General features: G+C 34.7%; 1 long non-coding RNA gene across 1 annotated transcript; it reads right to left on the bottom strand.

The window, feature by feature from the left end:
- LOC149799982 (uncharacterized) lies at positions 1–4622 on the bottom strand. Its single transcript, XR_016421300.1, has 2 exons — positions 4213–4622; positions 1–2535 (listed from the first exon to the last, which is right to left on the bottom strand). It is a non-coding gene; the product is annotated as an uncharacterized LOC149799982 (long non-coding RNA).
- Between the last annotated feature and the right edge of the window lie 6084 nt (positions 4623–10706).

Below are 10706 nucleotides of genomic sequence, written 5' to 3'. Positions count from 1 at the left end.
TTACAAATGAAAGCATTTTTATTATTTTTGTACACCATAAATTATTATCATAAAGAACCATTATAATATTAATAATATCTCATAATTGTAATGCAGACCTAAATAAATGTGTGTTATATTTGATCCCAAAAGTTGTTTTGTCAAAGCTACAGATTTTATATGCAGCTCGTGAAATGAAATTAATCGTATCAAAATTATCAAAATGACTCTAATCAAAGAGCTGCATTTTGAAACATTTTAAAACAACAGAATATACACGTTACTTTATCCATCTCCATCGCGGAGTTGTTTTCTACTAAATAAAAAATGTACATCCTCGAGTATTGTCAGTGTATACATCACACCCAAAATGTTAATATACGAGTTGCATCCCAGATCTCACTAGGTTTATGACTATTAAAAACTACTGGATGTTTTTTTACCTCGTCTGATTCCAGACTTAAAATTCGTTTTCTCAATTTTCTTTTGCAAATCGGAAAATAAAATATTAGAATGTCTTGCATGACAAAACGTTTTCCCAAAATGCAAAGCAACGTTATTTCATGCATGTTTCACGAAAATCAAGGGAGCTATTGCGGAAAACTACCGAGAAAATAACGTTTTCAAATGTTGTAAAAGACCCAGTTCTGCTTGATTATATGAAACAATGACGTCGATTATTACATATGCATAAACAGTTAAAAACACGTGTGGAATTATAAAGCATGAGGAAAAACGTATGTTACGATTGACAAGACTTTTGTTTTAAAAGAAAAAACGTATCCTTACTTTCATCCGCATTTAAGGAATGTGATTCTTGTTTAATGGAAATTAAACAAAAATTTTTTTTGAAAAAGGTGGTGTTAGCTATAGTTTTTTTTATCTCTAATTCACTTACTCAGCTCAAAATGTGTTAAAACACTAGAGATGTTTCGAAAAGAAAATTCATCAATAGACGCTTGAATTCGAAAGCACTCATCAAATTTAGTTAATAAAGAGCGTAATTTTGCTTTACCTCCTGCAAATAAGCAATTATTACAAACAATATACATGTAGTTATAAAATCAGAACATTTTGGTCAGTTTGTAATTTCTGACAGTGGTTACCTATCACAATCAACCGTTGGGATCTATGTAACAGAATAATATACACATTAGCGACAAAGAAAAGTCAGGTACAGTACAATATACACATAAATCTTAATTTCAAGAATGAGTAGAAAAACCGAATTACATTAAAACGATTGTTATTATACCCTTTTCCATTAATGGGATTTGTTTCATTTTCCATACGTACTAAATTTTCTTGCACTTTAATTCTATTAAATAATTCATCATATTTGTGCCCTCCAACCTTTTATGCAAGAATACTGCAAATTGTTGGTACATAAGAAATTAAAATGTAATATTTAAACCTATAATTATCTATCCACTCGGAAAAATAATTAATAAAAGACGTACAAAACCTGAAACCAGTGTACCATTCTAGAACAAATACATCATTGAGTCAATAAACTCAGACAAGTTATGGGGGCCCCGAGTGGTCGAGTGGTCTAAAGCGCTCTCCGTTACGGATCACTACCATCTCACCTCTGTCTGCGTGGGTTCGAGTCTCGGATTCGGATAATGTGGGTATGTGAGAAACAACAGACAAGTTATGATAATTGTAAGTTCATTTAGTCAATGAATCCATCAATATCATCGAAATTATTCAGTTCACCAGGCCCTTTTTCCACAAAGGTTGTTCGCTGGATACCATTAGAAGCACACCGAAGAAAAGTTTTGATAATTTTAGTAAAATCTGTTAAGTTATGATTTCGAGTCATTCTTTATATCCAGTAACTGACGAACAATTATGGTAAATTAACAATTATTATATTGGAATTCAAAATCAAACACAGCTAACACCACGTGACCACGTAATAGTCGAATTATTCCTTGAAATATATACTCGGAACCCAGATGTCCCTTGCGGTCCGAGTTGTAAGTTCCACACTTGCGCAGCCAGGGTTGTACGTTCCGAACACTGGCCATAACGGTTGACTATAGTCGACATTTTTGAAACGGTAGAATAAACTTTTCTGTTTCGCATCTATTACTACCATCTGCTGCGCTCTCGTATCGATGAAAATTCCAACCTTCGCCAAGCAAGAGTTGCCTGGATCCGATTTCTGTATTAGAGGCTTGTGACGTTTCACCTTTCGATTATGTACCGTCTGTAAACAAATGGTCTTACAAAGAGAACACGTGCTCGCACATACCACCCAACCATATTTACTCCCGCTTACTGTATAGTTCCTTTCAGTTTCTTCCCGTCTTGCGATTCCAATCTCAAAAAGCAGTTTGTCTTGAAGACGCCTATAAATGGTGAATTTTATGTCGACCTCAAAATAAAATTTTCCGGGCGTTGCAAATGGCCTGGTACCGATGACGCCGTGATACTTCCGCGACCTCTGATGCACAGCCGTGAAGCCGCCCCAGTTTGTTAGCGTCTTTCCACAGTTCATCAGCAAATTAGTTTCGTGTATCGTGCTTCCATCCATTGCAAAGTTAGGGCCTGCAAAAAATATTTAAGACAATGGACATCAGTACATTACAATAATTCTTTCTTACGCGAAATTTAAATAAAATAAAATCCACTTTTTTCTTCATATGGATTAATTAATTGTTAAATGTGATTTTGTTCACTATTAGGTGTGATGACGGTATTTGTCTTTAACTTATCATCCACTCAGATGATATGTGTCTTCATTAGCAGACTAAATAGTGTTGACTTTGTAAAATACACCTACAGATGAAAAAGGAATCGAACGGACTTGTTAAAACATTCATTATTATTTTCGTCTTTTTCGCACATATAATTTCGATACACATATAATATCGATACACAGATAATATCGTCCAAAGTGCTAAATTGCATCATTGCCCCTTTATATGCCATCAAGCTGACAATTAGATGCTTCCAATCTTATAGCCAACCTCAACCACTTACTCATCCCACCAACCACATTCTCTCTTACATTCAACTTGACACGTATCCAGGCGTAACAGAAACCCTCTCCACTAAAGGTGACAGGAGACACTTTCGCATATTGGCTCCTGGCAAATTTCTTAACTTAAGGGTATGGTGTGACTTTTTGAGCTATTATTGTGTAATAATTAAAGATATGGACACCTTTATGAATTTGGTAATTCCACCTTTTGATGTTCTTGAAACTAGTGTTAGGCCTCTACGCCTCATGTAGTCACTGCACAGCATATAGGAAATGAAATACCAATAGTCGGCTAGGAAGCAGAGCTAGCTACTTATAGCAGTAGACACTGGCAAGTAAAATATCTCAAAAACTGACTGGATGACAATTAATTTGAATAGCATCACACTATTTAGTAAACAATGTTTTTCAAAAGTATCACCCTGGGAAAGGGCTTGTGTTTGCACTGTGAGCACCACGTGTTCTTAACAATGGCCTTCGGACATGACAAATGTGTGTATAAATGTGGGGTGGGGTGCAGCAACTTTGTATTATATGTGTTTCCACTGACTTTTCAGATCAAGTGAATGATATTCTTATGTGTTGCTTTATTATACCCATCCAAAAATATTGACCTTTTTTATATCTCACTCGTGTGTTTTATTTTTTTTATGAATTTTTATATTAGGCAGGTGCATGCAACATTAAATTTGTGCATGACAACTGTTCCCTGCCCCTAAGGTACAGTCACATAAGCCTTGAATTCAAAATGCAAGGCTAGACTTCCTAGTCAATAAGAGTTCATCGCTCAGTTATCTTTTGACGGGGAAAATGTATAGATAAGCGATCTAAATATTCTTAAAGTATAGGCCCGTGCCAAATTTTGGATTCAGTAGGATGCAGTCCTACGAATATTATAAATTCAAAATGAATTTCAGTACACAAGGGAACTATCTGAGTGAAAAATCTGTACCATATGTCAGTCAATTGTTGCTATAAAAACAGTACAATTAATACCCTTTTTCTAAATGGAGTTGTTACCTTTGTATCGAGTAGTCCTAACCAAAAATAAACAACGAAAAAAAAGCAACATTAAATGACACAATAATCGTTATAAATGCTGCTTTACATTTATACAATCAAACTTGTACTGAAAATCATTTTCAGCCGTTTTACTAATACTTACAAAAGAAAATTTAAGTCAACAAAGAAATGAATTTAACAGGGTTATTTCTTTAAAAAATGTATCAAAGCAGACTCACACACGCAGTCTCCATAGACACGGTCATTATGGTGGCACATTGGTCTTTTCTTGTCTCTTTCCAGCCTATTGAGTTCTTGGATATCTCGGATGCGGGTCACAATAATAAACAAAAATTTGTCAATTAAGCATACTCAGAAATGAATGGACACACTTCCGTTTTCACCGTGATAAAATATAATGTATGTATGTATGATAAAATAGGGTACATCGAATCAGTTAGTCTTGGAAACCATCAAGCCCTTTTAACATCTACAGATCTAGTTATATCTCTCTCTCTCTCTCTGTCTGTCTCTCTCTGTGTATCTGTCTATCTGTCTGTCTCTCTCTCTCTCTCTCTATGTCTGTCTGTCCCCCCCTCTCTCTCTCTCTCTCTCTCTCTCTCTCTCTCTCTCTATATATATATATATATATATATATATATATATATATATATATACATACCCACCTACCTACCTAAATATCCATCCATCCATCTATCTATCTATCTATTTATCTATCTATCTATCTATCTATCTATCTATCTATCTATCTATCTATCCATCTATCTATCTATATGTATGTGTGTGTTTGAATATTAGTGTTTTTTCATCTAAACAACGCACAAAGCAGATCTTAAAAATAGAAGCACACATTTATGCAGTGTTGTATTTAACCACACGAACAAGATTTCAAAGTTGAAGACAGGATGAGAACTTTTCTTCAACAATACCAGCCTCCTTAAAAGCAACTCAGGTGACAATAACGATATGAAGATGAAGTAGAATGAGAAAACAGAATACCATACCGTCCCCCTATTTTTTCCGTGAACAATGTCGACCCATACAAATGACAAAGGAGAAGCTTATGACGGGATATATTACAAGATCTAGAGTCATTGGAGTCCGTCATTCATGTGAAGAAATTAGAACTAAGCGAACGAAAATAGCTACATGATCACATGTTACAAAAGACAAAAGGTCTGACAGGCAGATGGATTATGGACCGGCAGCCAGAAGGGCGGACAGGCAGATAAATATGTAATTAAAAAAACAAAACAAATAAACACCAAAAAAAACGGTGACACACGGAGAAAAACACGTCCTAGAATTATAGACAGACTGTGAGAAAAATAAAATCAATAAATAAATAAACAACAGAAATGGGCGGTTAACCGATAGGAGAATGAAAGAGAAAGTGAGAGTATGAAAACAAACAAACCTTCGAAGAGAGGATATAATTTATAAAAATTGTCTCGACTGTAGGTGGAGAACAGAATGGTTCAATTTACCTGACATTGTCTATGTTCTGTTATCCAAAGTGCTTTGCGTCGTCTTTACCCTGTACAGGTTTTCAACCTGTCACGTACTTGCTATTTCTTTTGTAATCCAATGTTTCTGTTTGAAATCCAATGCTTACGGGTATACTAAAGTTTCACCTTCTCCCTTCCACTTACTGGTTCCGTTCTTGGTTATTATCAGACAGCTTACCGGCAAATCAACCTTTTGTAACACAAATTAAAGAGAATGATGATACGCCTAATTCTTCAAGTATTCCAAGTAATGTTTTGTTTTATAACCATTTTGTTGGAATTTATTTAAAGCTACCATTAGGTCCGTATTAATAACATCAAAAGGTTTGATTGCAAGGTATTGGTACTCAAATTGCCAGTGAATGCGTCAATAACCAATTTCCACTCAATTATTGGGAACAACTGTCAGTTTAGTCACTTTTATCTCAACCGCCAAAGGTATATGTCCATTACGAACGGTAAAGCTATGACAAAACTTAACGACATACTTTTAAACAAGGCGCCGCAGTTGACAGGAAAGTGAAAGATATATACACTTCGCGGTTGACTCTTGTGTTACAGCTTATGTTATCCTATTAACTATAGCTGTGCGTGTTTCTGTGTCATAACAAAAATGTTATTGTATGAATCCTGATTTCATAATGGAGTGCCGTAAAGCTCAACCATATCACATTCATGTTATATCGGATAAAATAGTTTGACATTAACTCTATAATCAATGTATTAAAAAAAAACTCAAACTTAATAGCATTAAAAAAAAAATGTTTCTTTGAAATGATAAGGTTATCGCTAAAATCGATTTTGAAATGGTTTGTTTAAAATGCAAACACCGTCTTTATAATATGTGTCTGATACTTTACTTAAGAGTATTCGTTCCAATTTTGAATAATATATTTTGTCTCAAAGGTATTAATTGTTACAAGGCTATACATCTATTTTAATTAACAAAGCATGAACAGACAGACGGAAATGGAAAGTGAAGTAGAAAAATTAGCTTTCCCCTTTTTGACATAGACTATTTCTTTCTTCGTATGCTTGAAGTTGTACCTCTTGTGATTATCATTTCTTCTAAAACATTTATCATTGTGAATATATTAGGATTTAAGTCGGAGTAATCGGCATAATGTGGTTTACTTGTTCTTGTAGTGAACTGTTATGCTCATAGACAACCCATCGCTCGCAGCTATCAATCCAATAAAACAATTATTTTAGATGATCAGTCGGATAAGTCTTGTGTTAATCTATTTCGGGATGGGTGGGTGGGTGGGTTGTTCATTATAGCCATTTAAGTTTCCAAAAGTACAAATTCAAATTGGATTAATTCTTTTTGAAAATTTCTATGCTTATAGATAAAAAGAGCAATTTGACTTTTGTCAGGTTCTTACTGGTGTTAAGCAGGTGTAGATATATCAATGTAACGATATGAAATCTACAGAAAATCTCCGTAAAACCTTTTGTATATATGTAATGATTTAAAAATTACAAAACATTCCTCATTTATTCGTTACGAATAAAAAAAATTGTATTCTATGGTATTTGTTTTAGGTTGAATATTTAATATAATCTCCATCCAAAACCGCATTTTATTTCTATTTTAAATATGGTAAATGAATATCATTTCTTATCAAATTTCATTCCAGAAAGTAATTTACTCACCTACCTGTACATGTGTAAAATGTAGCTTGCCCCCATATCCTGACATACCTGTACATAACATGGAATCAAGCACCAGTCTTTACACATGAACGTTTATCGTACAAGAGACACAATTAGCAGACCACTGACTTTATATCCATCTTTCGAATCTTTCGCGACAGGTGCAAATCGACCAAGCAAGTACCGAACTATACAAAATGTGTTTTTAAGCGAAATAAAAAATATTTGATAGATTTAGCATTATCAAACATTTGGATTTCAATGTTCGAACATAATAACACATATTTTTATACGTTGTCAAACATTAAATCATCTGACCAAATTAATGGTTTGGTTTTAATTTTTTTAAATTTTATAATTTTGCTGTCATATAAGTAGCAGCTTGAACTTTCGGCAATACAGAATTGCATTGAACAGCTCCTAACAAAGGAACAAAATCTCTTGATCTTTTCTGCACTCATAGCTAGTGCTTGAAAATAAATAAGGAAGAAGGTATTTCCTTTGATGAAAATGGTTGGGTCAGCGAATGAGGATAACACGTAATTCAAACAAGTACGAAAACCTGCAACGGAAAACTAATGTTGTTTTGGTATGTTTTATTTGATTTTAATTAGTTCGAAGCAATGCAAATGAAGGCGCTTAGGATTGTAACTAGCATATTCTCTATAATGGCATTCTCTCTCTCTCTCTCTCTCTCTCTCTCTCTCTCTCTCGTTGGATTTATACTTTGTATTACACTTTCATTGTGCCTTTTATATCTATATTGTACAAGATGATAGTTATGTAACGCGTTATTTGGTTCATTGGTATCACCTACATTTTTAACAATGTTCCTGAAGCTGTAATAAGCGGAAGTATCAAACGTTTCCGCCCACTAGAGCTATGTTTTTCATTTCCTATATAACAGTTGTCAACAAACTGTTGGATTTGTCAGTGGTCAATGTCCTGTCTCGGAGAGAGAGAGAGAGAGAGGAGGGGGAGTATCATGTATGGGCTAATTTCACAATGAGCTAATTGACTTTTGTATCAAAACCACTTTTGAAGTTGAAATATACCAATGTACCTAGCGGACCCCATCTCAATATGAGCATTGGTTATTAACATAAGTGTACAAGAGACTGATTACCTATCAAAATCTGAGCATTGATTGGTAACGTAAGTGTACTGGCTACCCATCTCAATGTGAGCATTGATTGTTAACGTAAGTGTTCGAGAGACTGGCTACCTATCTCAATCTGAGCATTGGTTATTAACGTAAGTGTACAAGAGACTGGCTACTAATCTCAATGTGATCATTGATTGTTAACGTAAGTGTTCAAGAGACTGGCTACCTATCTCAATCTGATCATTGGTTATTAATGTAAGTGTACAATGGACTGGTTATACATCTCAATCTGAGAATTGCATGATTAACGTAAGTGTACAAGAGACTGACTTCCTATCTCAATCTGAGCATTGGTTATTAACGTAAGTGTTCAAGAGACTGGCTATCCAACTCAGTCTGAGCATTGATTAGTAACGTACGTGGACAAGATACTGGCTACCCATCTCAGTCTGAGCATTGATTGATTAACCTAAGTGTTCAAGAGACTGACCAAATTGTAGGTATGTAGAAATTTCAAATGATAAACTACTTCCAAGATCATTTAGGTGACTGCTCAAGCTTTGCATTTACTTATCAAATAAAACTGACAAAAGCTATTCGAGATGCTTTTTTTCTATTAAATCTTCTTCCCTCGTCAAAACTATTGATCAGTTATATTTATCCAGTTATGTCAACATCCACGTATTCATGTTTAAACGTTGTATTATATTGGCGCACTGACTGTGATATTGATGTGATAAACATGATATCGCCCACTAATGTACACGAATGCAAAGTTAGATACTAATGTGTTATTTAACATGTTGTGTGTTGCAACCTGAGTGTAATAAAGAATGTCATTGATCTTTTACAGCTACAGTTTATAAATATTGAAATATTTACATTTTTGCCTACATATATATGGGTATATATAACACTGTAAAGCCGGTTCTGGTGGCAGTTTCAGACAATGTCTTTGAATGTTGTTTTGTATACAGAGTTATCAAAAACCTTGTAAAACCAGTAACCTCCTTTTTAAATATTTATCTTATAATTATAATGATAATCAATAAATACGATACCAACTCATGCCACGCGAAAACAAATCATTTACGTCGTAAAGCAGAATATTGTTGCGTGCGTTTGTACTTCATGTAGATAGATAAGGAGGCTAAGTGGTTAGTCATAATCAGTTTCTTGTGGTTCGAATCCTTACCAGACCAGCTAGTGCCGATTGAAGTTGTGTAATGGTGGGCATTACATTGTATTACCATGGCTAGGCACCACGTGGTCATTCCTATACTGATATGTATTCAAACACCTTGCAACCAATAAATCAACATCTTGAAACCGCCAAGCGATGAAGGCTTATATTTAATCTATACTAAAGACGAAAGCGGTTCAACTACAGACCCGCCGGTCATTTTATGTGGCCTGATTACAAGTACTCAGATATTTTACAGAAATTCTCTCTCTCTCTCTCTCTCTCTCTCCATTTATGTTGAAGGAAAATTATCATTGGAACAACGTACATACACTCATATAGTTTTACCTCCTATTATGTAGAATAGCAAGACTCATATAAAGAAAAAAAACCCAAAACAAAGCAATTCTATACTCACCTAGTTTGACTGCCGTCCTTTGAAGTCTAGCGTGATATTCTAATCAAAGTGTTCTACCTTGCACTCGAATAAGGGGTATATATGTCCTAGTAAGAGTAAAGAGAGTATCAACGTGAAATAACTTATGTACAAAACGACAAGGTCTGTTACTTGGAATAAAGCCGATAATCAATATTTACTAGGCCACAATGTACAATACCACACAAACAGAGAAACTTCTAATGATTGGTTACTTTAGGCATTCAGCAAAATTCATTCAGGTAAACCCACTCGTGAAGAAGAAGGAAATTATTCTTATCCCCTGAGCGGATGAACGGATAAAGTGGACAGGCAGAAATCCGTACTGTCCAAACTCCGGTCTAATGTTGTCATTTTCGCAGATGTCCGATTGTTTGTGTACTTAAACTTGCAAATAACGAGGGTAAGCATTTAACCAGATTACTCTATCTGAGAAAATAATTCCTTTTTTGATAAAAACACTCATCGACCGACTGATTATCAGACAAAATAGCGAGGCAGCGGCCTGAAATACACACATTCTTACATACATACATACATACATACATACATACAAAATGCATGCATGCATACATACATACATACATACATACATACATACATACATACATACATACATACATACATGCATGCATGCATACATACATACATACATACGTACGTACGTACGTACACACGGATGGGTGAGCCGACAGCAGACCAGGATAATCAAAAATAGTTTGCAGTGCCTAATATTTTCGGTAATTGGTCCTCATTGAGCGATGAAGTCTAACGAGGTTGTTGTTCGGAGTCCTCTTGGAAAATAATCTGAGAAAAAACTTTGT

This window comes from Sinohyriopsis cumingii, chromosome 5, assembly GCF_028554795.1.
Source record: "Sinohyriopsis cumingii isolate HCF-2022 chromosome 5, ASM2855479v2, whole genome shotgun sequence".
NCBI lineage: Eukaryota > Metazoa > Mollusca > Bivalvia > Unionida > Unionidae > Sinohyriopsis > Sinohyriopsis cumingii.
The sequence above is the reverse complement of the archived record's forward strand: the minus strand, read 5'-3'. Positions and strand labels throughout refer to the sequence as shown.